This window comes from Rhinopithecus roxellana, chromosome 20, assembly GCF_007565055.1.
Source record: "Rhinopithecus roxellana isolate Shanxi Qingling chromosome 20, ASM756505v1, whole genome shotgun sequence".
In the NCBI taxonomy this organism is placed as follows: Eukaryota; Metazoa; Chordata; class Mammalia; order Primates; family Cercopithecidae; genus Rhinopithecus; species Rhinopithecus roxellana.
In genome coordinates this window covers 53,886,349-53,891,479 of record NC_044568.1, presented here as the reverse complement: position 1 = coordinate 53,891,479, position 5,131 = coordinate 53,886,349, and positions in this window count along the sequence as shown.

The following is a 5,131-nucleotide window of genomic DNA, read 5'->3' as shown; positions in this document are numbered from 1 at the left end:
CTCTGGACGCCGTGGGCCGCGGGACCACGCCGGGAGGATGGACGATGGTCTCGCGACATTTGCGGTCGGGGACCTGTGGCAGGGTGGAAGCGGAGGGGCGTGGCCAGCGCGGGGCCAGGCGGCGACAACGCGCCGGGGGAACGCCTTGTCTGCGCTGCGAGTCGCTCTAGGATCCCAGACTCGGAAAAGGAGCCCGGATCTAGAAAGACTGCCTGGTGCAGGCTCCCTACCCCCACGGGCCTGCTGTCATGGAACCGTGGAGAACTCGCTTCCGGCGCGGACCCTCCCTGCAGGGGTCCACGTCCAGCCATCGGCGGTTCGGACTCCCCAACCCTGACCGGGCACCTGCCCTGAGTGCCCCTTAACCCGGGCGGTAGCTGGTTAAGATGGCGAAGTGCCAGACCGGAACGCGCGAAACCCCAAATTCCGCCTGCCCGACCTCCTGACCCCTGGCGCCGCAGGACGACAGACTGGGCCTCCCGACGCGCAGCGCCCTGCCGGGACACCGGTGCGTGCGAAACGGAAGGACCTTTGTAACGCCACGTGTTTGCCCTTTTTGAAAAAACAAGAATAAAGGTGTTAAACTCTCTGAAAAGCTTGCCGCCTGAAAGATGTCTGGGTGACTTAGATGCTAGGATCACAGGTTGTTTTCAATGTAAATGGCCCCATAAGGGCTGCTGGTGGGCGGTGATGCGCTATAGGTCGATCAGACGATTTTTTGTCTTTTTGAACTTGACACTGCACCACAGTAATGCTGAACTGCACCAGTATTACAGATCACAGCGCACCATCTTCCTTCAACATGATTTAACACAGTTGACTTAATATAGTGGATACATGTAGAATTACAAATTACCATATCCCACCTCAGGCTTCTACTTGGTAATTTTGAGCAAGTTATTTAACCTCTTTGTACCTCAGCTTCTTCATCCCAAAAATAGGGGTACCAGCCGGGTGGGGTGGTTCACGCCTGTAATCCCAGGACTTGGGTAGACCGAGGCAGGCGGATCACTTGAGGTGCGAAGTTTGAGACCAGCCTGCTCAACATGGTGAAACCCCATCTCTACCAAAAATATAAAAACTTAGCTGAGTGTGGTAGCCTGCGACTGTAATCCCAGCTACTCAGGAGGCTGAGGCAGAATTGCTTGAACCTGGAAGGCAGAGGTTGCAGTGAGCTGAGATTGTACCACTGCACTCCAGCCTGAGCGACAGAATGAGACTCTGCCTTAAAAATTAATAAAAAAATTTTAAAAAAATAGGGGTACTAATATCTACCTTAAATGATGAGGGTTAAATTAAGCACAGATACAAGGCCTAGCGCAGTGGCTTATGCCTGTAATCTCAACACTTTGGGAGGCTGTGGCGGGAGGATCACTTGAGCCCAGGAGTTTGAGACTAGTTTGGGCAACAGAGACATGTCTCTACAGTTATGTTTGGTTTTGTTTTTGCCAGGAGTGGTGGTGTGCACCTGTAGTCCCAGCTACTAGGGAGGCTGAGGTGGGAGGATTGCCTGAGCCCAGGAGGTCGAGGTTGCAGTGAGCCATGATTGTACCACTGCACTCCAGCCTGGGCAACAGAGCAAGACCTTGTCTCAAAAACAAACAAAAAGCATACGCATAAAGTACTCGGCTCCTATATGACTCAATACTTGGTGGATACTTGAATCCTTTCCTGACTCAGATCTCATATGATTTTCTGAACTTTTGGAGAACCCTTGCCTCTCTTTGCATTTGCAAACTGTCAAAGGCACTCCCTTCTGCCACCACAGAAAGCATTTGATCTTAAACTTGACTATGTCCTTCTGTTCCAACTTTGGGTAAATTAATCTTGGTCAGGGTTCTCTGAACAGCCCTTTAGTCACTGTGCCATTGAATACATGGCCCTACTGTTGGAAACTGGGGTAGAATAGTGATTGCAGTTATCAATCATGTGACAGTGAGGCCCCACAGCAGGGGAGAGAATACCACCACCACCAGTTCCAGAGAATGCCTGTACACTGAGGGGACTGCCGTGTGGCGGAGGAAAGTTACTTGGAGAGCTACCAAGACAGCCTGAGCTACAGGATCCTGGTCTACCACTGCTGGATTCCCACCATTCTGGTTCTAAAATAACTTCCTCAACTTGTGCTTCACATACAGAATAAAGCATCTGCAAATCTTTATTCAAATGAAATGTTATTTTAAATAATAAGAGCTGATGGCACAGGCATGAGCCAACCCTGGGAAAGCCTCCCTGGAGCTGTGGCTCCTGGGGTCCCAGCAGCCACTCTGCAGCGATCTCGGAGGTCCTAGTAAACCTGCCGGCAGCACTGCAGGCAGGCTGCTTCTTTTGGGCAGGGATGGCTTTGCCGAGAGCATCAACACCTCGGAGGCAAACACCAAGGAGGTGTTTTCAGGCAAGATCGCACCTGAGTCACTGCTGCTCGATGTGCACCTGGAGGAGACATCCCTGCAGACGTCTCCAGCCTCTCACTATACTCACTACAGCCTCGCCCACCAGCACTTCTCAGGGGTCCGTGGCTTTTTCAAGGACAACTTCATGCTCCTGGTGCTGGAGCTCTGCCACCTGAGACCTCTCGTGGACCCGCACACACAGAGAGCCTGAGGGTGCTACTGCCCACAGTAGATTATCCTTGGCCGCCGGCACCTGCCTGAAACTGGATTATTCACCAGGACCTCAAGCTGTACCCCCTCTTCCTGAATGATGACCTGGAAGTGAAAACGGGAAGATTTGGACTGGCAACCAAAGTCCAACATGACAGGAGGCAGAGGAAGACCCTGGGTGGGACTCCTGATTCCATAACTCTCAGGGTGCGGGGAAAGAAAGGGCACCGTTTCAAAGTGGATGTGTGGTCCCTTGGGTACGTCACACATACCTTGTTAGTGGGCAAACCACCGTTTGAAACCTCTTGTCTAAGAGACCTACCTCTGGTCAAGAACACACACAGCGTTCCCAAGCACAGCCACCCCGTGGCCACCTCCCTCATCCAGAAGATACTTCAGACACACCCGACAGCCCCCCACTGAGAAGCTTCTGAATAACGGGTTTTTCACGTCTGGCTCCATCCCCACCCGTCTCCCCATCATCTGCCTCCCATCACACTGAGGTTCTCAATCCCTCCCAGCAGCTTGGACCCTCGCAACTGCAAGCTTCTTGTGATCCTCAAGGCATGGAGAACCCCTGCCTGAGCAGCCCCAGGAAAAAGAGGAACCAGTGCCACCCGCATCCCCAGCTTCTGGGTCAGTGAGCGGGTAAACTGTTCCAACAAGCACAGCCTAGGGCATCAGCTGTGTGACAAGTGTTACACATGCCTTATTTTCGACAACACCGTGACAGCCTGCAGTGCGGTAGTGCTCCCTTATCTGGGGGGACATGTTCTAAGACCTTCGGTGGATGGTCTTGGACTCACCGTGGCTGGAACTTCAGCAGTTTGAGGTGCGACAGCAAAACTTCCATGAATTTCTTTTTCCTTCTTCCCAACGTCATGGAGAGAAGACTTGTTTTACTGTAGATCTCAGCAACTTCAGCATACAATATTTTTCTTTCCTTATTAAGTGGAGAAGTTTTACCTTTTCACTTAAAAGAGCACTTTCCAGCTTCTCGGCATATCCGTAGTGCCAGCATCACTACTCTTGGGCTTTGGGGACATTACGAAGTAAAGTAAGGGTTACCTGTGGACATGGGGAGAATTCTCATCCCAGGCAGGAGGGAGTGGGATGGTGCGAGATTTCATCGCGCTACTCAGAACTGTGTGCAATTTAAAACTTATGAACTGTTTGTTTATGGGATTTTCCATTGAATGTTTTCGGACCCTGATTGACCACAGGTAACTGAAACCTCAGAAAACAAAACTGTGGAAAAGGGGAAACTACTGTCCACAGAACATGATGACACAAGTTCTGCCCCATTGTGAGTTCCCGTCCAACTCACTGATGGAGGTCACCCCCCCTAAGTATTTCCACAACCACCTGAGCAAACACTTACTGGAGAAGGGTGTCAATGTCACGCCACGGGAAGGCCATGAGCCTGTCCACCCCCTCCCCTCTGGGGAGCACCTGGCTCCATACCTGCAGCACCATTATCCCGCCCTCAGCAGTGGCACTGTGCGGGGCTGCACAGAGCACATCGCCCTCGCAGGGGGCTTGCTGTGGAAGTTCTATTTATGCATGTTCCAGAGTGGGTTCTAGAGCCTCCTCCCCTTCCCTTTCAGTCTCACCATAGGAATTACATAGAGTCTTTTTTTTTTTTTCTTTTTATCTTTTGAGATAAAGTTTTGCTCTGTCTCCCAGGCTGGAGTGTAGTGCGGAGATCTCAGTTCACTGCAACCTCCGCCTCCCAGGTTCAAGTGATTTTCCTGCCTCACCCTCCTGAGCAGCTGGGATTACAGGGGCGTGCCACCATGCCCAGCTAATTTTAGTATTTTTAGTAAAGATGGGGTTTCACCATGTTGGTCAGGCTGGTCTCAAACTCCTGACCTCAAGATCCGCCCGCCTCGGCTTCACAAAGTGCTGGGATGACGGGCGTGAGCCACCGCGCCCGGCCAGGAATTACACAGAATATTTCTACTGAATTCACGACTGTCCTGTGCTTGGCTTTATACTCATTAAACACATATGAATCTTTAAAAAGAAAAATAACACACAGGCCAATACTGAGATTGAGACATAGATAGACTGGAATAGGTTTTGAGGACATAACCACCTAACCCTCTGGTTCCCAAATGTGGTTAGATTTTAAGTAATTGAGGTTGAAACACAGGAAAGTCTCCTAGGAGCTGTCTCTATCTGCTCTCTTCCCTTTTTTTCTTCCCATTCTTTCTTGAATCCATTACAATCTAGCTTAAAGACTGAAATGGCTCATGGAAAAAAATCACCAATGATCTCCCTCCACACAGCCAAATTCCACGAGCAAATCAATCTTCACCTTACTCAACCTACCAAGAGACAGAGATCCAGAAGTCAACTCAGCAGCTTCCAAAGACTAGGTACATTGTTCTCAACAATTTTGTTACTGACTTGTCAGCTTTCAACCAGTTATGACCGCTGGTGTTCCTAAGTTAATTTCTTGTAATCACTTCTAAGAAAAAAAAAAATTCTCTCATTCCAAATTACAAACATCTGGAACAAAACAC